At 45.6% G+C, this 27,328-nt stretch overlaps 1 protein-coding gene across 8 annotated transcripts in view; it reads right to left on the bottom strand.

Annotated features, from left to right (window-relative positions):
• REEP1 (receptor accessory protein 1) overlaps positions 1 to 27,328 on the bottom strand; it is a 219,947-nt gene that overhangs the window by 84,300 nt on the left and 108,319 nt on the right. The window lies entirely within an intron of this gene.

Raw genomic sequence — 27,328 nt, forward strand, 5'->3', positions numbered from 1 at the left:
GAGCTAACCTTTGCCACTGGGAGAACCACCACCATGTCACTGGCTGTGGTACAGCATAAGGCCTCATGCACATGACCGTAAAAAATCTCCGTAATTGAGGACCGCAATGCGGTCTGCAATTACGGACCCGCCCGGTTCTATTGGCCGCGGACACCTTTCCATATCGCTACTTATAGGTGTCCTTGCCGTAGAACCATGCCGGGAATTATAGAGCATGTCCTACTTTTAGTTTTTTATGGGCTGTGCTCCCATACTTTGTATGGGAGCATGGCACGAAAATGCGGCCATCGGCCAGGCCGGCAATGGCGGGCCGTGATTACGGGCACGGCCGTGTACATGAGGCCTATGGTCCAATGTATAACTTAAAAATAAAACATTGTATATATATATATATATATATATATATATAAAAATATAATCAGCAACTTTACAAGACCCTATGGCAGACTGTATGTATTATCGTTGCCTATCTATCATCCCCCAGCCTGATTCTTTCATGTCCTGCCACACCCGGCTCCATCTCTGCAGATACCAGCAGCACCAACTCATGACCATACTGAGTTGTCCCTTTGATGTCTATTACATTTTACACTAAACAAAAACACAGTATTGATATTAGATGATCCCTGCTGACCCCTGCACAGGCTCATATGATCCAGCCCAACTCTGTTCACCTCTTCTAGTTAAATGTTAGGCTATGTTCACACGCTTAGCAAAAAACATCTGAAAATATGGAGCTGTTTTCAAGGGAAAACAGCTCCTGATTTTCAGACGTTTTTTAATTAACTAGCGTTTTTTACGGCCGTTTTTTAAGCTGTTTTTCTATAGTCAATGAAAAACGGCTCCACAAACAGCTCAAGAAGTGACATGCACTTCTTTTTCACGGGCGTTTTTTTTTACGCCGGTGTTTTTCAAAACGGCCGCGTAAAACATGTTGGGCAAATGTTTAGAGGCGTTCTGCTTCCGATTTTTTGGCCGTTTTTCGGCCGTGTGAACGTACCCTAAACGTAGGGCAATAACATGATGTGAAGGGGTTTTCCAGGGAGACACAATTTTTGCGGCGGGCAGTGCACAAGCACTGAGTTATATGAAGGAACACAAAGAAAATGGGGTGGGCATTGAAGCATAATCAAAGAATGAACGGGGCGAGCATTGAGGAGGCTTTGGACCAATAGGATGCCTCAAACTCGGGTGTACCTCAGAAGTCCCGGGTCCACAGCCTCCTCAATGCCCGCACCGTTTGTTCTCTGCTTATGCTTCAATGCCGGCACCATTTCCTTCACTTTCATGCTATACCTCAGTGCTCGGGGCGAGCAGCGCACGAGCACTGAGGAATAGAATGAAAGCTAAGTAAATGGGCTGGTGCCGAAGCATTATCAGAGAATGAACGGCGCGGGCATTGAGGAGGCTGTGGACCAATAGGGTGCCTCAAACCCCGGTATATGACAGAAGTCCCGGGTTTGAGGCATCCTATTGGTCCGCAACCTCATCAATGTCCGCGCCGTACATTCGCTGCTTATGTTTCGATGACAAGCCTGTGTCGATACTCAGTGACGTATCGACACAGGTCTGTCTGCATAATACGAGCTCGTGTCGAAGAAAAAAAACCTAGGATGAAAAGCAGAACTTCCGGACGGGCAGAGGTAGGGGCAATAGGAACAAATGTCTACCGATTTTTGACACATATTAGGCTATGTTCACACGGAGTATTTTGGGGGAGGAATATCTGCCTCAAAGTTCCAAACGGAATTTTGAGGCAGATATTCCTCCCCCAAAATACTCCGTGTGAACAGCAATTATCGCGCCGTTTTTCGCCCGCGGCCATTGAGCGCCGCGGGCATAAAACAGCGAGATATACGCTTTCTCCTGCCTCCCATTGAAGTCAATGGGAGGTCGGAGGCGGAAGCGCCCGAAGATAGGGCATGTCGCTTCTTTTTCCCGCGAGGCAGTTTTTCTGCTCGCGGGAAAAACACGCCGACGCCTCCCATTGAAATCAATGGGAGGCGTTCTCGGGCCGTTTCTGCCGAGTTTTGCGACGCGGTTTCCGCGTCAAAAAACTCGGCAAAAGACCCCGTGTGAACATAGCCTTAGGAAGTTTATTTAATTTTGACATAAAGGGGTTTTCCAGGGACTAATACTCTGAGAGGGTGAAGCGCTTGTGAGGATGTAAGGGGCACTAATGTTCTGTTCTTACGTTGCAATTAAAATCCAATGTGTATTTCCGCAGCGGAAATCTGAGACTTTCCCTTGGATTTCTGCCGCAGATGTGCCACAAGCGTGTAGCAGGTCTGCACGAGAATTAGTCCCATTGTCATTCAAAGGGGCTTATCCTTTGCTTTTCCATGCAAAATAAGTAGCACGCTACTTATTGCTGAGGTGGATTTCTTTTCATGGTGCGGACAAAAATACACGTGGAAAATTTTTCATATCATGTGAACCGGGTTGGAAAAACCTCATATGCATGGGAAGCAGATTGTCGTCGGAATCCGTTTCAAATTCACACAAAAAAAGACAGCGAATCAGCTCTCAAAGTGAAGTGGTTTATTCACCAGACACAATCTGCAATGTTTCACCTTCTCAATGCTTGAAAATGCCTTCATTGAGAAGGTGAAACGTTGCAGACTATGTCTGGTGAATAAACCACTTCACTTTGAGTGCTGCTTCGCTGTCTTTTTTTGATCCTGTATCGTATGAGGAGAGGTCAGAAGCCTAGCACCAACCTTTTTTGGGTATCGTTTCACTGCTGCTCCACTACTTATTTTTTTACTGGATAGAATTGGATGCATTGTCTCGGCAGACTTTATCACACATGATAGGCTTAGATATAGGGCCCAGCTCGCTGACATTGCGGCTCCAGTGCTGGACCCTGGAAAGGTAAGATGATAATTGCTTTTTTATGTGTTACAAATTTTTCTTGTGTGTTTATGTTTTTTTACAGGTTTGATTGTTGGACTACTTCAGATTCGAGGACTACTTCAATGACGGCGTTTTTTTTATTCTCAATAAAATGGTCAACGAGGATTGTGTGGTGGTTTTTTATTTCAATAAAATATTTTTTCTATGTTCTTGTTTTTATTTAAACTTTATTACTACCGCCTTAGTAATAGCCGCTGGCTGATTGACAACCAGCTTAATGTAGGCTTAAAGAGGCTCTGTCACCAGATTATAAGTGGCCTATTTCCTACATAATGTGATCGGCGCTGTTATTGTAGGTTACAGCAGTGTTTTTTATTTAGAAAAACTATCATTTTTGACGGAGTTTTATGCTAATGACTTTTTGACCAAGTGGGCGTTGTACAGAGGAGTGTATAACGCTGACCAATCAGTGACCAATCAGCGTCATACACTTCTCTCTATTCATTTACACAGCACATAGTGATCTAGCTAGATCACTATGTGCAGTAACTTACTCACATATTAACGTTACTGAAGTGTCCTGACAGTGAATAGACATCACTACCAACCAGGACTTGATGTCTATTCAGAATCCTGACACTTCGGTAACGTTTGTGTGAGATTTACAGCATAGCAAGCATAATCTCACGAGATTACGCTGTAAACTGTAATTTAAAACTAGATTACGCTTGCTGTGCTGTAAATCTCACACAAACGTTACCGAAGTGTCAGGATTCTGAATAGACATCACGTCCTGGCTGGTAGTGATGTCTATTCACTGTCAGGACACTTCAGTAACGTTATTATGTGAGTAAGTGACTGCACATAGTGATCTAGCTAAATCACTATGTGCTGTGTAAATGAATGGAGAGAAGTGTATGACGCTGATTGGTCAGCGTCATACACTTCTCTCCACAACGCCCACTTGGTCAAAAAGTAAAACACGCCCAGTTGTCCATTGAGAAAGTCATTAGCATAAAGCTAAAATAGGTCATAACTCCGTCAAAAATGATCGTTTTTCTAAATAAAAAACACTGTTGTTATCTACAGTACAGCGCCGACCATATTATGTAGAAGATAGGACACTTATAATGTGGTGACAGAGCCTCTTTAATGTTAGCTGGTGTAAAGGTTAACACTAACCCCTCATTATTACCCCAATACCCAGCGCCAACAGGGGTACGATCCTGTACCCGACCATCTGTAGTTATGATCGCGTACTGGGGCGGCAGCTGGCTTGTATTATTAGGCTTGAAAAGCCCAAAAACAGTCGGCCTTCCGACCCTCATCATTTTAGCCTGCTGCTGCTATGTTGTATCTGGCCGGTTATGAAAAATGGGCTGGCCCCCACATCGTTTTTTCTAATTATTCTAATTCTTTTTTTTAAATGACGTGGGGTTCCCCCCATTTTTCATAACCAGCCAGATACAACATAGCAGCAGGCTAGCATTAGCAGGGTGGGAAGGCCCACTGTTTTTGGGCTTTCCCAGCCCAATAATACCAGCCTACAGCCGCCCCAGTACCCGTCCATCACTACAGATGTTTGGGTATTGGATCATTCCTGGCACAACTGGTGGCAGTGGGTACTGGGGTAATAATGTGGGTTAGTGTTAGCCTTTTCACCGGCTAACACTAAGCCTCGTCTTAGTAATGGACGTTATCAATCAGCCAGCGACCATTACTTCGTCGGTAGTAATAATGTTAAAAAAAATACAAAGACATAGAAAAAATATTTTATTGAAATAAACTCCCCCCCCCCCCACACACAACCCTTGTTAACAATTTTATTGAAAATAAAAAAAAACGTTTAAGATTACTATCTGCTGCGGCACTGTATCTAAGCCTAACATGTGGTAGGCTTAGATACAGGGCCCATCATACAGGATCACACATGTGCCATGTACAACGCCTACCATGTGATAGGCTTAGAGACAGGGCCCAGCACACAGTATCACCACATGGTAGGCTTAGATACAGGGCCCCAGCAGAGAGTAACATTATACTTACCCTCCTCTTCGGCTCCGAATGCAGCGGAGGTCCTGACGCCATCCAACATCGCGACGATGTGCGTGGCGCACAGCGTTGTGACGTCATGACGTGACAACATGTCAGGACCTCCACTGTGCTTGGGAATGAGGGTAAGTATATTGTTATCACTACAGTAACAAGGGCCCGTGTATTTTATTGCATAGGCCCCAGTTACTATAGTAACTGTTTGTAGACATGGTGCCTGGATGCAATTGCGACTGCTGCGACCCCCGTAGCTACGCCATTATGTGGCAGTCGCCCGGGGATCTGGGGCACCAGGCCAAATATCCGGGGCTTGGGCCCCAAAAGCCCAGTTACTAGCGACACCAATTCGGGCCTCAGCTCCGATCGAGAGTCCCCTTTGATCATGCCGAGGTCACAGAATCTGGCGATCAAAGGATTAAACAGGGTTAATCATCCTGCTTAGAAGATAATTGCTCACTGGAGGACTCAGAAGCCTCTTCTACAGTGATGTCAAAAGACGTCACTGTAGTGGTCACTAAGAGGTTAAATCATAGTTTTAGGTGATTTAAAAAAAATTATAATTTGAGTTTTATTAAAAATGTTGTTTTGTTCTTCCGATACAGCTTCTATGTATCCGCTATACATAGAAGCTACATCATTTGCTACGAGCCGATTTCATCAGTTTATCTTAACTGACGGCTCGGCTGACACACCGGACCGCCATAATATTGATCACATTTAAGTTGATGAACTTAGATGTGATCCATATTACGGTGGTCCTGTTTGATAGAGACACACAGGATCTACTCTCAAACCAGCCGTCTGTTCAGATGAACGGACAGAATCGGCTCATAGAGAACGATACAGCTTCTATGTTTAAATGGTACAGCTTTTATGTATGTATATCGGAAAAAGTAAACACATTTTTCAATAAAAGTACATTTAAAACAAAGTTTAAAATCACCTAAATAATTGATTTAATAATAATTATTAAAAAAGCATTCAAAAGTGTACATAGCCTATAAATTGCCTTCTCCCGGATCAAATTTTGGTTTGCATTCAAAATCTGCATCTAATCTGCACTGTGTGAACAAGGCCTAGGGCATATTTACACGGAGTTGTGGCAAATATCACAGCAAAACAGCGACTCACTGCAACATGCTACAATTCTATAATGGTCTGACATTCGATAAAATTACTATGATGACAAGGACCGGACTGGCCATCTGGCGGATGCCAGATGGGCTTGTGTACAGTGGGCTGGTTGGCTGCCACCCACAGATTTTTTAAAGGAGTTTTGCCAAAATCATAAATTATCACCAATTTGCTTATTGCTAGGGGCCCCACCGCTGGGACCCCGCCGATCGTGAGACCGAGAGTCCTGAACTCGTAGATCCTCCTCACTGCTCGACCACAGTGAGGAGGACATAGAATGGAGCGGCGGTCGAACTTGTACACTGCCACTCCATTTATTGTCTATGGGAGTGACGAAAACATGGGACATGGGTCCAAGAGTGACTCTCCTCTATACTATCTCAGAATTCAGTGCCTGCTATTCTAGGCACTGTCAAGTAAGTCAAGATTTGCCCATTAGGTTTGGATACTGATGTAGGGGGTCCCACTAGGGTTTGATATACTGTAATATATATTTATTACTATACAGATAGGGTCTGCTATGACCAGGGCTGACATGACTTCTATAGAACCTGATATAATCAGCCCCTACAGCAGTCATATCAGGCACTTACAAAGGTTATATCAGCCACTGATATGACCGTTGTAGGAATGTTTGACTTCTATAGGGGCTGATATAAGCTTTGTAGGGGCTGATCATATGAGCTTTTTGGGGCGGAAAGGGGGTATGTTTACGGTCATGGGGGCATTATTACTTTCTAGAGGGCACAAAGGGGGCATTGTTATGTTATGGGGGTGCAACAGAGGGCATTACTACTATGTAAGGTCACAAAAGGGTCATTATTGGTGTGTGGGAGCACAAAGAGGGAGAACACTAAGAGGAGCACCATTACGGTTTGTGGCCTAAATGTGACACTATTACTGAGTGGGGTACAAAATATGACACTTTTACTGTCTGGTGCACTATTATTTTCTATAACTTATTTAGGGGGTCTAGCCTTGGGTTTGAATTAATTTAGGCGGTCTGGTCTGGGGTCTGAATTTATTTCCATTACTAGGCGGGAAAGGGAGCTCTGGAACAACGGTACGTCAGGGGAGGAGCGGCTTGACCATGTGGGGGACGTAGCGCCTGATCTCATGGGGCGGAGTTTGGCAGAAGCGCCAAATGAGCTGAAGAAGGAGGACGTTTCTGCTGCAGGCTCGCACTTTCTTATAAGATGGAGGAACTTTTAAATAGTTTTCGGGCTTTGGGTTGGGTTGGCAGAGCAGGTGTCCGGGATGCAGTCAGTAGCGGATGGAGGTGCAAGGTTGGTGCGCAATTCTACGCCGCCGGCTCGGCTAAGCCCCAGTCTGGTGTAGCCTGGTCGGAGACAGAGGTGTCCAAGCCCCGCTCGTCAAGTGAGTGGGCGGAAGAATGTAGCGCCCACTCGAGACAGGAAGAAGATGCAGAGCAGCTGGAAGCTGTCGGTTGGAGAGAGGATGGACCTGGGATCAGCGCATGGCTGGCAAGTTGTCGCAAGAAGCTAGTCGGAGAGGTGTGATGGAAGATGACAGTTGGGCCCCTGAAGCTACAGCCGGGGCCCCCAAAAGGGGGTTAGCAGTTGGAGAGGGAGTATGCAATTAGTTACGGTGGACCTGGATCGTCAGGATGATGTGGTGTATTTTTCTCATAGGTCCCGAGGACGATCCTCATGGATGGAAGGGGCAACTGGAGTCTCGCCCGTGTACCGGGGTGCAGTGGAGCAGGCTGTGGGGGCTTGCCCCGTTTTGCAAAGGAGCAGTGCTGCAGCTGGGTCGTCTTCAAGATCAGGAGGTGAGTCCGGTTTTTCTGCGGGTGATTTGTTGCGGGTCTTGGTGGATGTTGAAGGACGAGGCTCGGCAAAAATTGAGAATGTGGAATATGTGGAACTTTTTTCCCTGCTGCCGCTTGAAGATTTTCCCGAAACAAAATAAACGGATACGAGCGATAAGTTGAAGAAACGTGAAGAGGAAGAACGCAAACGTAGGTACCGGAAGATTCCGAAGACATTTGGGAATTGGTTAAGGGCTTTTTGTATGTATGCAAGCGTTTGGAGTGCTAAATTCCTGGAACGTTGTTCATCATTGTTTTGCTACATAGAGGGTATTTGGGATGCTTGTAAGACCTATGGCGGTCTGGCGTGGTGGCATTATGACGAGCAGTTTTGTCAGCACCTGGAGGCGTGCCCTGCCATGTAGTCGGGTCAATTGGATTTGCCGTTGTGGATAACGCTGATGATGTCTCAGCGACCTGCCCCCAGGGAAGCTAGGTCTGATGCTGCTGTGGCTCGAGCGTTACGGCAATAGGGCACATGCGAGTTTATTGAGGGACAGTTTTGGGAACGGTTTTCCTATTCCTGTTCCCTTTTGTAGGGGTAGTTCCGGTGTCCCGGCAAATTTTAAATCTGCAATTCAATTTCCAGAGGTAGTTCGGGTTAAAATTAGAGCGGAAGTGGAGCAGAGCCGGATGGCGGGCCCCTTTTCATTCCCACCCGTTTCGGACTTTCATGTTTCTCCGTTTGGGGTCGTTCCAAAGAAGGAGCCAGGGAAGTTTCGGATGATACATCATTTGTCCTTTCCGAAAAGGTACACTACCGTTCAAAAGTTTAGGGTCACTTAGAAATTTCCTTATTTTTGAAAGAAAAGCACAGTTTTTTTCAATAAAGATAACATTAAATTAATCAGAAATACACTCTATACATTGTTAATGTGGTAAATGACTATTCTAGCTGCAAACGTCTGGTTTTTAATGCAATATCTACATAGGTGTATAGAGGCCCATTTCCAGCAACCATCACTCCAGTGTTCTAATGGTACATTGTGTTTGCTAACTGTGTTAGAAGGCTAATAAATGATTAGAAAACACTTGAAAACCCTTGTGCAATTATGGTAACACCGCTGTAAACAGTTTTGCTGTTTAGAGGAGCTATAAAACTGACTTTCCTTTGAGCTAATTGAGAATCTGGAGCATTACATTTGTGGGTTCGATTAAACTCTCAAAATGGCTAGAAAAAAGAGAGCTTTCATGTGAAACTCAACAGTCTATTCTTGTTCTTAGAAATTAAGGCTATTCCATGCGAGAAATTGCCAAGAAACTGAAGATTTCCTACAACGATGTGTACTACTCCCTTCAGAGGACAGCACAAACAGGCTCTAACCAGAGTAGAAAGAGAAGTGGGAGGCCCTGCTGCACAACTGAACAACAAGACAAGTACATTAGAGTCTCTAGTTTGAGAAATAAGACGCCTCACAGGTCCTAAACTGGCAGCTTCATTAAATAGTACCCGCAAAACGCCAGTGTCAACGTCTACAGTGAAGAGGCGACTCCGGGATGCTGGCCTTCAGGGCAGAGTGGCAAAGAAATAGCCATATCTGAGACTGGCTAATAAAAGGAAAAGATGAATATGGGCAAAAGCACATAGACATTGGACAGAGGAAGATTGGAAAAAAGTTTTATGGATAGACGAATCGAAGTTTGAGGTGTTTGGATCACACAGAAGAACATTTGTGAGACGCAGAACAACTGAAAAGATGTTGGAAGAGTGCCTGACGCCATCTGTCAAGCATGGTGGAAGTAATGTGATAGTCTGGGGTTGCTTTGGTGCTGGTAAAGTGGGAGATTTGTACAAAGTAAAAGGGATTTTGAATAAGGAAGGCTATCACTCCATTTTGCAATGGCATGCCATACCCTGTGGACTGCGCTTGATTGGAGCCAATTTCATCCTACAACAGGATAATGACCCAAAGCACACCTCCAAATTATGCAAGAACTATTTAGGGAAGAAGCAGGCAGCTGGTATTCTATCTGTAATGGAGTGGCCAACGCAGTCACCAGATCTCAACCCCATAGAGCTGTTGTGGGAGCAGCTTGACCGTATAGTACGCAAGAAGTACCCATCAAGCCAATCCAACTTGTGGGAGGGGCTTCTGGAAGCATGGGGTGAAATTTCTCCCGATTACCTCAGCAAATTAACAGCTAGAATGCCAAAGGTCTGCAATGCTGTAATTGCTGCAAATGGAGCATTCTTTGACGAAAGCAAAGTTTAAAGGAGAAAATTATTATTTCAAATGAAAATCATTATTTCTAACCTTGTCAATGTCTTGACTATATTTTCTAGTCATTTTGCAACTCATTTGATAAATATATGTGTGAGTTTTCATGGAAAACACAAAATTGTCTGGGTGACCCCAAGCTTTTGAACGATAGTGTATAAACAAGGAACTTTGTTCTGTGTCGTATGCTTCTTTCGATAGGGCGGTGGATCTCGTGAGAGAGGCGGGTCCGGGGGCCCTATTGGCAAAAGCGGATGTGGAGGCAGCTTTCCGGCTGCTTCCTATTCACCCGGATAGTTACCATCTTCTCGGCTGCTTTTTTGACGGTTGTTATTTTGTGGACCTTTGTTTACCCATGGGTTTGTCTCTTACTTTGAGGCTTTTAGCTGTTTTGTGGAGTGGGTAGTTTGGGAGTTATCTGGCTTTGGTAGTATCATCCGCTACCCGGACGACGACCTGAGGGCGGCGATCGGTCTTCCCAGGAGTTTGAAGAAAGTCAGACTTCAGGAATTGCAATCAGTATTAGAAAAGTTAAATTTTGCGTGCAGGGTTATTCCTATGGGGAGGATCTTTAGCAGGCACCTGAGTAGTGCCATGGCAGGTATTTCCGAAATGCACCATTTTATCAGGGTAACAAGGGAACATCGGGAGGATCTGGAGGTGTGGGGATCGTTGTTGGCGTCCTTTAATGGTGTTTCGGTTTTTAAGTCAGGTTTGGTTGATTCCGTGGAGTTGGGTCTTCAGACCGATTCGGCTGCTAGCGTGGGATTTGGAGCATTACTTGGTAGGAGATGGTGTGCCGCCAGGTGGCCGTCTTCATGGAATAGCTCCTTGTTACTGTGGAATTTGACGTTTCTGGAGTTGTTCCCCATATTGGTGGCAGTTCACATTTGGGGGGAGGAGTTTTGCAACCGGAGGGTGGTTTTTCTGTCGGATAATATGGGAGTGGTACATGTGGTTAACAAGTTGTCTGCTGGGTCGGATCCTGTAGTCCGGCTTCTGAGGGTTTTGGTGCTGCAGTGTCTTCACTTGAATCTGCTATTTCGGGCAGTACATGTGCCCGGGGTATCGAATGTGGCTGCTGATGCTCACTCCCATTTTCAGTGGGCGCGATATCGGAAGGAGTCTCTGGAAGCCATGGAGACGTGGGGTGCCTGCCCAGCTCATCTATGGAACATTGTCAAGCCGTGATGTGTAATTTGGTTCGGAGGTCACTGGCACCGTCTACTTTGAGGTGCTATGAAAAGACTTGGCGAGAGTTTAAAGCGATGTCTCCTGCAGGGAGCCCTGCATCTTTTCGGCCTGAGTTGTTGATCGGGCTGCTCGAGGCCTATGTTGTTCAATTGGTGGAGCTGGGATTGTCGGCATCAGTTGTGGGAAAGCAGCTGGCTGCATTGCTTCTTATTTTAAGATGTCCGGGAGGCCGGCTGTGGCCAAGGACTTTAGAATATGACAGGCCCTGAAAGGGTTGAACCGCCGAACGAGGTCAGTGGATTCCAGATGGCCGATTACAGTGGCGCTGCTTACGAAGTTATTGGGGGTGTTGGGCGAGGTCTGTTCGTCCATTTACGAATCTTTCATGTTTTCTTTGTTTTTTTCTTGGGCCTTCTTCGGGGTTTTTAGGGTGGGGGAATTGGTAAGCTTGAGTAAGATTTGGCCAGGGAGTGTGTTGTTTGAGGATGTGATTTTCGATTATGTTTCTGTGAACATTTGGCACCGGTTCTCCAAGACGGATCAAGAGGGGAAGGGAGTGTCAGTTTCGTTGTCCACCATTGCAGATAAACGGATCTGTCCGGTTTTTCTTTTTCATTCCTTTTGTAATGATGGGGGTAGGGAAACGGACAAGTGAGCCCTAATCTACCCGCCACTCTGTCCCTGCCTACTTGCAACGATCCACCCTAGGCGACGGGGTACAACTGGGCGGCGGTCCCTACGCTCAGTCAGTGCACGAGACAAACAGACAAGGGTACACAAAGCTAAGGGAAATGGGGCAGTTGCCCACGGCAACACCGTGAGCAACAGGAGTGGTGAACGAGCCGAGTCAAACCAGGAGTGCACGAGGTACCATATGCAGAGCAGGAGAGTAGTCAGTAAGCCAGGGTCAGTATGGAGCAGGATCAAATAGTAGTAGCTGTAGCTGGGCCAGGAAACCACACGAGAAGAATCACAAGCAAAGGAGGAACAGGAAAGGCAGGTATAAATAGACAGAGGGCGGGAGCTAGCTCCGTCTGGCCAGGCTGCGATAGGCTCTCCCACTCCTAAGCCTGCCATCCTGAGTGGTGGAAGATGGAGTCAGTCTCAGAGACATAGACTCAGGTGCAGACTGATTACCTATGGGCGTATACACAGAAGTTGTGCCTGGCAGATCCTTTACACCTTTCATAAGGTCAGGATTACTGTCAGTTTGGGCCATTTCGATCCCGCTTTCAATTTTTGGTGATTCTTCGGAAGTCCATTAGTCTTCTAGGAGGTGCGGCGGGGGAGTTCGACACCCATTCATTTCAAGTGGGTGCCGCCACCGAAGCATCTCGTTTTGGTTTGAGTGTGGAAAGAGTGAAGGGAATTGGTCGTTGGAAGTCAGGTGCCTATAAAAGGTATGTACGCCCAGGGTGAGTGTGGGTGCCTGAAGTGTGAATGGATGAGTAGGTAAAATAAGAGAAGGATCTTCTGAAGGCGCTGCTGTGGGGTATGGTCAAAGGAATGTCAGAAAGATTCGGTCCGATATAAATACGTTTTATTGGAACAGGGTGGCTACGCGTTTCAATGCCGGACTGGCGCCTTCATCAGAACATCCTGTCAAGCGGTTACCTATGTAAACCGGCTCGGATCTGGCAGCAGCACCTGTGGACCACTATTGCAAATTTATCTCTGGCTTTTGGTGAGCATGGTAATGTTCCTTTCTTCACCTGCTTAACCTACTGACCTACACCATGTGGCGCCGTGTTTTTTGCTTTCTTCCTCACTGAAGTGTGAATGGGATCTGTGTTTGATGGTGGGAGTATGGGGTTTTGCTGTGGGGCTGAAGGTTTTGGTTGGTACATCTCTCCGCAGCCTCATGTCCTGTAGTGGCATGGATCATTGGACACCCGTACATTTACTGGGCACATCGGACAGCTGGTGTGAGGAATGGCAAACGGCTCGGTTTCTCAAGGAACCAGTTGGAGCTGAGGTGGTTCGGCTACAGAGGTCTTTGTTGGGACACTCTGGTGTCGGAAGTGCTCCGCCTGTCCCGGTTGGTTGGAGCTCCGAAGATACTGGTGCTGGGAGGTAACAACCTCGAAAAACGGTCTCAGCGAGACTTATTAAAGGCAATGAATAGGGATATCGTTCGCCTGCTGGGTCTCTTGCCAGGTGTACGGTTGGTCTGGTCAGAGATGGTGCTGAGGTTGGTGTGGCTACACACCAGGGACCCGTTGGCATTGGCTAGGTCCCAGGGCAAAGCAACAAGGAGATGGCGGCCTTTATTCGTGTCCTTGGGGGTGTGGTGCGTCACCGTCTATAGGAAGGCGTGGCGACCGGTTTGTTCCGTCCAGATGGGGTTCTTTTGACTGAAATTGGGTTGGATATCTTCAATGTGGTGCTGCAAGACGGCCTGGAAGAGGCCTTGTCTGTCGGTGGGGGAGTGCAGTCGGCATGAGGTGTCATACAACTGGCTCTTGGCGGGGGTAGTCAGCCTGGGGGGGTGCTTTTAGGCTGGAAATGGGGGGAGTCTGAGCGCATGCTCACTCAGTTGGTAAAACTGGGTGGGGCATGATGACAAACCCCTTCCTGGTATGTTATTAATTTACATGTTTATTTATGTTAACAAATTTTATGCGGTTGTACAATTGGTTTACAATTAATAAATAGCGTTGGCCGAAATTTATACCACATTCAGGTGTCTGTGTATTATTGATAAAGTGGTTATTATTTGTTATGTATTGAGCAAGGTATTCCGTACATTGGTCATGGGAGCTCCCGCACAAGGGCAGGTCAGGGGAGGAGCGGCTTGACCATGTTTGGGATGTAGCGCCTGATGTCATGGGGCGGAGTTTGGGAGAAGCGCCAAACGAGCAGAAGAAGGAGGACGTGTTTGCCCACCCGCCCGCCTTGGTTTTCAAGGCGTCCCGAACCCCCTCCCTATTTTTCCTTCATGTGCTTATGTTTTATTGTTAACAATTTGTAATTGGTTGTAGATTGCTGGTAGCGTATATATAAAAAAAAACAAAAACATATATATGTATTTAAAAAAAGAAAATATACATAAAAATAAAATATTATTATACTACTAAATTTATGGAAGTACCTAAATATAACTAATTATAATGGTATTTTTATACTTGTATGTCGGTATATGTTATGCAATGTGTATGTTTAATTCCCGTTAAATTGGGATCAGTTATGTGGAGATTATTTCTTTATTTGAAGTCTGTTGTTTTGATATTTGAGGTGGGGAAGTGTTGTTTTGTCAAGGTGGGGGTAGTCAGCCTGGGGGTGCTTTTAGGCTGTAAATGGGGGGAGTCTACGCGCATGCTCACTCAGTTGGTAAAACTGCGTGGGGCATGATAACTAACCCCTTCTGGTATGTTATTAATTTACATGTTTATTTATGTTAACAAATTTTATACGGTGGATATGGCTGGTTTTTTGTACGCAGGTATAATTGGTTTACAATTAATAAATAGCCTTGGCCGAAATTTATACCACATTCAGGTGTCTGTGTATTATTGATAAAGTGGTTATTAGTTGTTATGTATTGAGCAAGGTATCCCGTACATTGGTCATGGCTGCAGAAGCTTAAAGCCATAGACGTCTTGGCAGGAAACTCTGCAGTTGTAAGGAAAAAGTCGTCATGTCGGTCTGGGCTTGTGGGGGAAGAAAAGAAGTCACCTGTGAGTCACTGGATTTATAGAGGATCTGTCACGTCTCCTGACATGTTTGTTATAGTAAATTATTGTATTCCAGAGATGATAATTCTGGAGCAAAAATCTTTGTTGTGCCATTCCGCTGTTATTTCTCCTGCAAAAGCATAAATACGGCCTGGCCTACCTGGAGACTTTTTGTAACACAACTAAGGCTCTGTTCACATCTGCATTGGGGTCCCGTTCTGACGTTCCGTCTGAGCTTTCCGTCAGAATGGGACCCTGAGCAGACACAAACTGAGACTGACGGAAACCAGAGGTTTCCATTTCCATCACCATTGATTTCAATGGTGACGGATTCGGTGCCCGTGGTTTCCGATTGTCTCTTTTGTGCACCGGATCCGTCGTTTTGCCGGAAGCAATAATGTAGTCTGTGAAACGCAGTATCCACCTGTAATCGATCACATCTAAGTTATGAACGCGCAGGAGCCGGAATGACTTAGGTCAGCCGGACTGACAGATTCAGTGTAAAACAAACTATACAGCTGTTCTGTATAGAAAATACAGAGCAACGGTATCTCCAAAAGTTAAACAAATTTTTAATAAAGACTAATTACAAAAAACACTAATCACACTGACTAAAAAAAAATGCCCTTAAAGGTGTACATAGCATTTAACGGAGGAATAAAGGCACAATGCAGAGTTCTAAGAAAAGATGCTCCAGAATTGTTACTTCATGGGCAATACACATATTTTCTTTAACAAGTCCAGAGAGCTGATAGGTCCTTTTTAATTATGTATTCTACTTGTGACCGAGTCTGATCAGTATTGTACTCTCTTGCCTGGTCTGCAGCGTGATAAAACTCAGCCGACCGCCTGTGTAGACCTGCTATGTGACCACTATATGGTCATTGTATGGCAGTATTATTAGTTTTAGTCTCGATCTGGCCCTGATGATGACTGTATATGATTCTACATTGAGGGACATATGGGCTACCATCAGGAAAGTACAACTGGTAATGTTGTCAGGGGCCTAGGCTAATCAGTTAAAACAGTGTGTCCACTGTTAACTCCAAAGGGGCCACCAAAGGGTCCAGCAAATATACAGAACAGGCGTCAAAGGATGCTCAATGATCATATTATCTGCATAGTATATAATAGTATATAAATTCTGACTATATATTATCTGATACAAACTGAATTCAAGTACAATAATATGTCATTTATAGCAGGTATTAAAAAAAAAAAAAAATGACCACGTCATCCTCTGATGAGGGGTAATAATCGCAGGAAACAATGGATGTCTGTATTATCTCAACAGCCCCCACAAGTCATACCAGGCTGTATCCTGCACAACAAAGCCTCTTGCCTGGAAACAACGACAGAGCCACTCACATAACATCTACCTCCTAGCGTAATTCTGAATCACAGCATGCTGACATGATGTGGATTACAAGAATGAGATCACTCATATACAGGATGACATCATGGTGACATAAGAACGTTTCAGAACTCCGAACTCACCAGTGACTCTGCTGGGCTCGGCACAGGCAAAGCCGGTCTTAAAAATGATTTGTTAGTTTCTGCCTAAGGATAACGCTAGTTATATTTTTGCTTCTGTAGGGCACAGCTATCATCAGGGACTGCAGCTTAGCTGCAATGTCTAAAGGGAGTCTGGAATTCACCTCTTGTCTCATCAGATTCAGATTTTGTTAGGGATTCGCTGCGGGTTTGCAGCAAAATCCCCAAGCGAATTTATGTCAGATTTTTCTCATGAAACTATTCCAACAGTTTCATGAGATAGTAAATATAGGTAGCAAATATTAATATTAAATGGGCTAGATAGAAATCGGATGAAATTTCTGATTTCAACTGGTTCAGCCAATGGTTGACTGAAAAGTTAATCACTCATGCTGACATTTTTGGCCGTTTATTGTCTGCAGTTGTGCAGAGTTATTGACCAACCATGCATTTACATGTAATTATTGTAAAAATCTGAAAAGGGGCTGAATGTATGTTTCCAATGTATGACTGTAGTAGCCAACGTCACCTGGCATGTTTTTCGGGGATTCGTTTGTATAAACAATCCATTGTGCAGATAATCAGCCACGTGCCATCTGCTGTAAAGTGTCAGAAAATCACTCTTCGATTTATATGGGAGAGTGTAGTGAGCATGCTCAGTGTCATGTGCAGTAGTCACTGTGCAGGGAGAGGGAGGAGGAGGTGAGCTCTTCCCATCACCTGGAGTGACCTTGTGTTTTCTGCTTCAGGCTGTATAATAGAGGTGGTACCTTTCATTGTAATCCTGCTCTCTGATGATAGCTGGCCCTGACCCGTGTAGTAAATACTTGCATTCGCAATAAAATAAGGATTCTGAAGCATTTTTTCTTCTAACTCTACATTGAGACGTTTCTCTGTTATTCCTCCTACAAATTTATGAATAAATTGACAACTAGGTGTTACCAACTGGGGGGGGGGGGGTGTCCCTACACAGTGTAATACTGTCTAATCAATGCTCACAGTCTTAGGGGGGATTCACACGAGCGTGTATTCGGTCCGTGCGGGCCGCGTGGTTTTCACGCGGCACGCATGGACCAATACAAGTCTATGGGGCAGTACAGACAGTCCGTGCTTTTTGCGCAGCGTTTGTCTGCTGCGCAAAAAGCGCGACAGGTTCAATAACTCTGCGTATTTCGCGCATCACGCACCCATTGAAGTCAATGGGTGCGTGAAAATCACGCGCACCACACGGAAGCACTTCCGTGGGACGAGCGTGATTCGCGCAACAGCAGTGAAAAGGATGAATGAAAACAGAAAAGCAACACGTGCTTTTCTGTTTCCGAACATCCAAACGGAGTGTCTTTGCGATGAGCGAAGCCGGACAAGCGTACCGAACTTCACCGGGTTCGGCCAAACTCGTTTTGGCCGAACCCGGCAAAAAAATTATCGGTACGCGACGTCAGGAGATAGTCACTGTCCATGGTGCTGAAAGAGTTAAACTGTTTCAGCACCATGTACAGTGACTTCCGATCCCAATATACATGAACCTGTAGAAAAAAAAACGAATTTCTGACTTACCGCTAACTCCCGGCGTCTTCCTCCAGTCTGACCTCCCGGGATGACAATTAAGTCCAAGTGACAGCTCCAGCCAATCACAGGCCAAGCACAGGCTGCAGCGGTCACATGGACTGGCGCGTCATCCAGGAAGGTGGGGCCCGATGTCAAGAGAGGCGCGTCACCAAGGACGCGTCACCAAGGACGCGTCACCAAGGCAACGGCCGGGAAGTTCTCGGTAAGTACGAACTTTTTCTTTTTTTTCTACAGGTTTTGCGATATTGTGTTCGGCATTCACTGTCGAGGGTGCTGAAAGAGTTAGCTCTTTCAGCACCTTGGACAGTGACGGCCGTCGACTAGCCTCATCTCTATGATGGCGGCTGCGCGAAAATCACGCAGCCGCGCATCAGACACGGATGTCACACGCAGCTGTCAAATGTTTTTTGTGCGCGCAAAACGCTGCGTTGTTTGCGCGCGCAAAAACGCAACGCTCATGTGAATCTGCCCTTAGACTGTATGGAGACACGCCCCTTTGAAAAGGGGAATGGTAACACCCAGTTGTCACTTCATTCATGAGTGTCTAGAAGGAATAACAGAGGAATGGCACAAAGCAGAGTTTGAAGAAAAGATTTTTAAAAGGGGATTTTATGGGGATACAAGTATTTACTAAAACAAACATAAGTAGAGCTAACAGGTCCCCTTTAAATGACTTTAAAGGAATTGCCCGGTCACTGAGCGATTTTTCATACTGATCACCTATCCACAGGATAGGTCATCAGTATATAATTTGTGGGGGTGTTATGTAGGGTTGGTGCCGGAAGCAGATGCTCCGGTCACAGTATAGCAGCCATGCTGCAGTACTGCAGCTCTGCTCCTATTCAAGTGAATAGGAGCAGAAATGCAGTACTGCAGCATGGCTGCTATACTGTGACCGAAGCATCTGCTTCCGGCACCGACCACTGCATGACATTTGGTGTCCGGAGGCAGCCGGAACAGCTAATCAGACCCCCACCAATCATATACTGATGACCTATCCTGTGGATAGGTCATCAGTATGAAAAGCCGGGACAACCCGGACCACCCTTTCAACAACACAACAGCTGTCTTGCAAATATTCCTAGTTAGCGAATAAATTAATTATCATCCACTTATAAAAACTGAACCTCCCAATATTGAGTAGGAATCATATTATCAAAAATCTCAGATACTAACTAGTTCTACGTATACTAAGAGTGTATCACTTGCCGCTAGATTTTGGCAGAACTACATATAGGGACACCAGCAATTTCATGGTAGAGGAACAGAAGGAGGTTATAAGAAGCCTGATAAAAATCAATATCTCTCAAGCAAAGCCAGAGCCTTCGGGAAGGAAGAACTTCTGTGATTGTCATATAATCATATTCCAGAATCCCTTAAGGGTACACTGATACTTGAGTGGTTTTTGAGTCATTTTGTATGTGACCGTTTTAAGAAATGCACAATACAGTTATAATAGAATACTATACACTATCACAGCCAGTGGCGCACTCACAGGGGAAATATGGTTGGAAAGGAAAGAGTTTATAGAAGGCTACATTCACACGACAGTGAATGGCCATCGACTATCAGTATTTCATGGCCATTTTGCATCAGTGTGCCTCCACATTTTCAGCCATTTCCAGTGTGTCTGTCCGTTTTTAATGACCGTTTGTCATCCGTTTTCATGGCCGTTAAAAAAACTGATGGATATAATTTGTTGGTTTTATTTTCCAAACCCCCTGATAACACCACAGTGCCCATGTAGATAGTGCTGGAATGACCCTGTAGATAGTGCCACAGTGCCCACATATAGTGCCTTAGACTACATTCACACAACAGTGAAAAACAGCTGTTTTTGTAACGTCCGTCATACGGCCGTTTTCAGAACAATAGGGTTCTATGGGTGTATTCATACGGCCGTTTTTTTTTGCGGCCCGTGAAAACTGGCCATCAAAAAGTAGGATATGTCCTATTTTTGGCCATTTCAGTGCCCCACGGCTCCCATAGAAGTCAATGGATCATTTTTTACCGGACGTTTTTAATGAATCAATCCTTGTAGCGGCCGGTAAAAACTGATCCTGGCTAAGGATTCCCAGCACACAGCCCTACTTTGAGCGCTGAGACCAGAGAAGCCCTTGATATTACTATCCATATATGGACAGTGATGTCGGGCTTTCAACTGTGGAGTCTCCGGCCAGAGCATCGTGAGATCTCTGGCCGGGGACTCCTGTCTCTCTCTGATCCTCCCTGTAGATAGCACCCCCTGTAGATAGCACCCACCCCCCCCTCCAGATAGCACCGCTGTAGCTCCTTGAAGGAGCGGAATCCCCGGCCGACGCTCTGGTCAGGGGGTTCCTCTACTGGAGAAGCCCCTGGCCTGGCGTCACTGTCCATATATAGACAGAGACATCAGGGGCTCCCTCTAGGAGTGAAATCCCCGGCCAGAGGGATTCCGCTCCTACAGGGAGCTACAGTGCCGCTATCTACTGGGGTGCCGCTATCTACAGGGGGTGCTATCTACAGGGGGGTGCTTTGTACAGGAGGGGTTGTCATTTACAGGGGGGGTGCTTTCTACAATGGGGGGGTACTATCTATAGTGTGGGTGGTGCTATCTACGGGTGGTGCTATCTACAAAAGGAGGTTGGTGCTATCTACAGGGGTGTGGCTATCTACATGGGCACTGTGGCACTATGAGGGCACTGGCACTTTATATGTGGGCGCTATGGCACTATGTCACGTTATATGTGGGCACTGTGGCACTAGCTGCAGTGGGCACTGTGGCACTATGTGTGCACTATCTACAGTGGGCACTGTGGTGTTTTCAGGGGGTTTGGACAATAAAACCAACAAATTAAATCCATCATTTTTTTTAACTGCCATGAAAACGGATGGCAAATGGATGACAAACGGCCATTAAAAACGAACAGACGGGCTGGAAATGGATGAAATTTGGACAGACACTAGTGCCTCATGTACACGACCGTGTGTGCCGGCCGAGTCCCGTCAGTGATCCGAGGAAAGATAGAACATGTCCTATCTTTCCTCGGATCGGAGACTCGGATCATTTTTCACGGACCCGATTCACCCGCTAAAGTGAATGGGTCCGTGAAGACTATCGGGTGCCACTCGGATGCCGTCAAAAATGGCCCGAGTGGCATAACGGTCGCGTGCATTAGGCTACATTCACACAACTGTCAGTTTTTCATGGCCGTTTTGCATCAGTGTGTTTTTAGATTTTCATCCATTTCCAGTGCGTCTGTCTGTTTTTAATGGTCGTTTGTCATCCGTTTTTCATGGCCGTTAAAAAAAACTATGGATTTCATTTGTCAGGTTTTGGATTTTTTTTGTCCCAACCCCCTGAAAACACCACAGTGCCCATGTAGATAGTGCTGCAATGTCCCTATAGATAGTGCGACAGTGCCCACTGTAGATAATGCCCACATAGGGCCAGTGCCCACATAGTACCACAGTGCCCACATAGTGCCAGAGTGCCACATATAAAGTGCCAGTGCCCACATAGTACCACAGTGCCCACTATAGATAGTGCCACAGTGCCCACATAGTACCACAGTGCCCTCTATAGATATTGCCACAGTGCTCACCTAGTACCACAGTGGTCACATTTAAAGACACAGTGCCCACATATAAAGTGCCAGTGCCCACATAGTGCCGCAGTGCCCATTGTAGATAGTGCCACATTGCCCACATAGTACCACAGTACCCACCTATAAAATGACAGTGCCCACATATAAAGTGCCAGTACCCACATAGTGCCACAGTGCCCATTGTAGATAGTGCCACAGAGCCCACATAGTGCGAGTGCCCATGTAGATAGCGCCACAGTGTCCCTTGTAGATAGTGCCATACCCCCCATATAAAGCACCCCCCTGTAGATAGCACCCCCTGTAGATAGCACCTGCCCTTGTAGATACCACCCCTTTCCCTGTAGATAGCGCTATTGTAGCTCACTGTAGGAGCAGAATCCCTCTGGCCTCGGATTCCTCATAGAAGGAGCACCTGACGTCTCTATCCATATATGGACAGTGACATCAGGAGAGCGGAATCCCCTGCCAGAGCGGGCCGGGGATTCCGCTCATAGACAGAGCCCCTAACGTCTCTGTCCATATATGGCCAGTGATGTCAGGAGAGCGGAATCCAGGAGTAACCCCTTGACATCACTGTCCATATATGGATAACGACACCGGGGGCTTCTCCAGGAGCCGAATCCCCTGACAGAGGGGGCCGGGGATTCCGCTCCAGGAGTAACACCTTGACATTACTGTCCATATATAGATAGTGACGCCAGGGGCTTCTCCAGGAGTGGAATCCCCTACCAGAGCGGGGTCTGGCTGCCGGGGATTTTGCTCCTACTGGAAGCTACAGTGGTGCTATCTACAGGGGATGGGCGGGTGGTTGCTATCTTCAGGCAGGGGGGAGCTGTCTACATGGAGGGGTACTAGCTACAACACTGAAGTCCCCGGCCAGAGATCTTGCTATGCTCTGGCCGGGGATTCGATTGTTGAAAGCCCTGACTTTACTGTCCTTCTATGGACAGTAATGTCAAGGGCTTCCCCGGGCTCAGCGCTCAAAGTAGCGCTGTGTGCGGTGAGTCCTCGGCCAGGATCAGTTTTTAGGGGCCGTTACAAGGATTGTTTCCTAAAAAACGTGTGGTAAAAATGTATCCATTGACTTCTATGGGAGCCGTCTGGCTGTGAAAACGGACAAAAACAGGAGATGTGAATACACACATAGAACTCCATTGTTCTGAAAATGGCCGTGTGATGGCCGTTAGAAAAACGGCAATCACACAGCCGTTTTTCACTGTCGTGTGAATGTATATTCCACCTCTCCTCTCTCTCCCCTGGACAACGACCATTTAATCCCTACTTCCCCCTATACAACTTCTCCCTAGCCTGCACATCAACCCCCTCATATCCTAAACCTGCACACAATATACAGCAGAAGCTGTATTAACCTTAAGGGTATGTTCACACGGCCTATTTACGGACGTAATTCGGGCATTTTAACCCCCGAATTACGTCCGAAAATGCGGCTCGTTAGCGTCGGCAAACATCTGCCCATTCTTTTGAATGGGTCTTACGATGTTCTGTTCAGACGGTCTTTCTTTTTACGCCCCGCTGTCAAAAGGCGGGGCGTAAAAAAGACGCCCGCGTCAAAGAAGTGCCTGTCACTTCTTCAGACGTAAATGGAGCCGTTTTCCATTGACTCTATGGAAAACCAGCTCCATTTACGTCCGTAATGGACGCAGCGAAATTGCGCCTCAACATGCCATTACGGCTGAAATTACGGAGCTGTTTTCTCCTGAAAACAGCCCCGTAATTTCAGCTGTTACGGACGCTGCCGTGTGAACATACCCTAAACCTGCACTACCTCAACCTCTCTACTGTAACCCTTTCACTGCCATTAGCACACACTATACAGCAGAAGCTGTATTAGCCCTTACCCTACATTATAGTCCATCAGCAGCTAAGAAAGTTAACCCTTTTACTGCAATCAGCAGCAAAACAAGTTAACCCCTCCACTGCCATACAGCTACAAATACAACCTACCCTTTTCCCTTTACCTTTAGCCCCTTATTAGTAACAGAGACAGTTAGAGCCAGGTGGGGGTGGGACATAGACGGCAGCGTGAGTGTACTGTATTTTATATGTATGTTTTGGTATGTGGGTGGGTGTTAGGATAGTATTGCAATATATTTTATTAGTAATGTGCCACATGTAGTATTAGTATACTTGATACATATTAAGTTATGTATTGAGGTATACTGATACTATACCGTGAACATATATGTGTGTGTGTGTGTGTGTGTGTGTGTGTGTGTGTGTGTGTGTGTGTGTTCAATAACTGAGTGTGATTTGTGTTGGTAATAAACCTATCTTTATTATTTACGACACTTGTGTCGTGAATCACTGCACACACACACACACACACACACACGCACACGCACACACTTAGTAGCAAGGCAAATAGCTAAGCCTAATACAAGGAAAAGGGTATGGGAGCTAGGCATAACCCTAGTAACCCTAATAAAAGGAGGTAGTAATAGTGCGTGACGCTAGCCCAGTAAACCCCACTAATTACGAGCCCTTTCACAATGGTCCTGGACACCCCATCCCTGCCCCAGATTCTCTGAATATTTTTTTAAAATTGTCCAATATCTATTTGATTTCAATCATGCAAATCATATTAATAACTCTGGAATCTCTTGCGGCTTCTCGCTCCGGGGTACTTTCACCTCGTCGGCGTACACAACATCCTGATGCTGGCCAGCGCCTGAACCCAGTGCGGACATGCATGGCAGCGAGGAGGGGTATTTAAATAGTGCAGTCTGGTCTGAGGTCTGAATTATTTTTTTTGAGTCTGGTCTCTATATTTATTTTGCAGATTGGTCTAAGGTCTATGAATTAATTTTGAGGTCTGGACTGAAATCTGTATTAGCATAGGGGGTCTGGTCTGGACCTCAATTATTTGGCCTTCTGGTCTGGGGTCTGTATTCCTTTAGGGGCTCTTAATATATTTAGCGGTCTGATCTGAGGTCTTAGTTCATTTTAGCGTCTGAATTACAATAGGGGTCTGGCCTCGGGTCTGAATTTATTTTAGGGTCTGATCTGGTATTTGATGCCTCCGCTACTACTTATGTGGCTGATCGTGTAAGGGTATGTGCACACACACTAATTACGTCCGTAATTTACGGACGTATTTCGGCCGCAAGATCCGGACCGAACTCAGTGCAGGGAGCCGGGCTCCTAGCATCATAGTTATGTACGACGCTAGGAGTCCCTGCCTCGCTGCCGGACAACTGTCCCGTACTGTAATCATGTTTTCAGTACAGGACAGTAGTTCCACGGAGAGGCAGGGACTCCTAGCATCGTACATAACTATGATGCTTGGAGCCCGGCTCCCTGCACTGTGTTCGGTCCACTACTTGCGGCCGAAATACGTCCGTAAATTACGGACGTAAATAGTGTGTGTGCACATACCCTAAGTGGTACCATTGTTTGTGTTCTTTTCACCCCCCCCCCCCCCCTAGATTTAGATATAAGGAAGAGAACAGAACAAGGCTGATGGCGCTGGGTGCCGAAACAGACAGAGAGGGATAGGAATCTGGCGGGCATTGGAGAAGGCAGTTTAGGGACCCCCCCCAAGTTAAATTTCTAGATGCTCCTCTGCTAGCAGCTGTCTCCATACTAGATAAGATGACACAAGACTATTGAATATCTCAGCTTTTTATGTTAAATATAATTTCAGTAGCTGGGCGGGACGGCGGTTGGGTGACCCGCATCTATCAGACATTTATGGGATATCCCGTTAATATGCCATAAATGTCTAAGATGGAATACCCCTTTAACAAATCCATGCATGGCTAAAAACAATCTCTGTCAAAGAAACAAAGCAGATAAATGTATTATAAAAATCATCCGCATTTATTTCTGTAATAAGAGAATGTAATGACAATAGGATTTCCACACAAAATGTATAACAAGTTGAGAGTTTTACCAACAGTAGCTGAGAGAATCATTCAAAATCAACAACTAATACGGCTGCACCTTCTGTTGTCGCCTTTGCGAAAATTGCCGCGACAACTGAATAGAAAAATGGCAATAACTCCGTGAAGGCGGTTTCACAAACATTAGTTTAAGGTGTTTTTTTCTGAAGTTTTTTTGCAATTTTTTTGAAGGGCGAAAACACCGCGGCCGGATGTTGGATAAAAGTTTATAGTAAAATATGACAATGTCTACATACACAAAGGTTTTGTTTTTTTTGTAGGATTTTTGAGCTCAGCGGAGCTTTAAACAAAGCGCAGCATGCTCTAGGTATCACATTTTTCCTCCATAGGAAGGCTATGTTCACAAAGGGTGGATACGCTGCGTAAAAGTTCAGAGAGTATCTGCCCAGGACCCCGCAGGGAGTTGCGGCCGAAAAGCCGCACCAGAGCAGTTTTTAGAGTGCAAAATACGCTGCGGAAAACAGTGGGTTAAAAAAATTAAAAAAAAAATAAATTTTAAAAAAAGCTTATGCTTACCCGTACGGAGTCATGGCCACGCGTCCCTCTGACGTCCTGCAGCCCGGGATGGCATTTTATCCCATGTGACTGCTGCAGCCTGTGATTGGCTGCAGCGGTAACATGGGATGGAATATCATCCCTGGAGGCTGGTCTGCATGGAGAAGCACAGAGATCTGGGTTAGTATAGATTGTTTTTTTTTTTCGTTTTCTGAGTTGAGATTTTCACGGCGGAATGTCAGCTTTTGGGCTTGTCCACACGTAACTGAATTGCTACAGAAACGGTCTGCAGCAATTCCGCAGAAACTAGCAGTAATTCCGCTGTAGAAAAACCACATCATTTCCTGAGTTTTTTTACTGCAATGTTGGAAGATGGTGACATCTCCTCTGAAAAACGCAGCAATTCAGTCCACTTTCCACAGCAGGGAAATTTTATGCAGTGTGTGGATGTTATTTGTTAGATCTCACCACTTTGCTGCTACTGTATTATTCTGCATATTTTCCGTCTGCAATTCCAGACGGAAAATATGCAGCAATTCCGCTTTGTGTGGACAAGCCCTTTCTGCAGCAAAAATCGCAACATTTGCGATCTTTTGCAGGTTTTACCTCCCATTGAATTTAAAGGAGAAAACTTGCAAAAGAAAAGCAGCGATTCCGCAGCATAAGTTGACATACTGCAGATTTAAAAACGTTCAAATATCATCCACTCTGCTGCTACTGTAATATGCTGCTGATTTTCCGCAATCAAATACGTTGCGGAAAATCCGCAGTATATATGCTACGTGGGAAAATACCCAAAAAACATTTGTACACCACCAAAAACGCATGTATAAAAAGTTTAAAATGTGTCTGGGTATGTTCACACACTTAGCAAAAAAACGTCTGAAAATACGGAACTGTTTTCAGGGAAAATAGCTCCTGATTTTCAGACATTTTTTAAGCAACTCGCATTTTTCGTGGCGTTTTTTTACATCTGTTTTTGGAGCTGTTTTTCTATAGTCAATGAAAAATGGCCTCCAAAAACGGCTCAAGAAGTGACATGCACTTTTTTTTCACGGCCGTTTTTTTACACGGCCGTTTTTCAAACGCCCGCGTAAAGAAAACCCCGTGTGAACATACCATTACAGGCCAAAGAGACACATGTGCCAGAGGCCTGACTGTACATCTTTTCAGATCCCGTCTTATTTTAGGCTGGATACACACCGTCACTTTTTTATGGACCCAAAAAGAAAAAAAAAGTATAAAGGGAGGCTCTATTCACATCACGTCAGGGTCTTCCGATGGAGGTATACCACTTCTG

Source organism: Rhinoderma darwinii, chromosome 1, assembly GCF_050947455.1.
Source record: "Rhinoderma darwinii isolate aRhiDar2 chromosome 1, aRhiDar2.hap1, whole genome shotgun sequence".
NCBI lineage: Eukaryota > Metazoa > Chordata > Amphibia > Anura > Rhinodermatidae > Rhinoderma > Rhinoderma darwinii.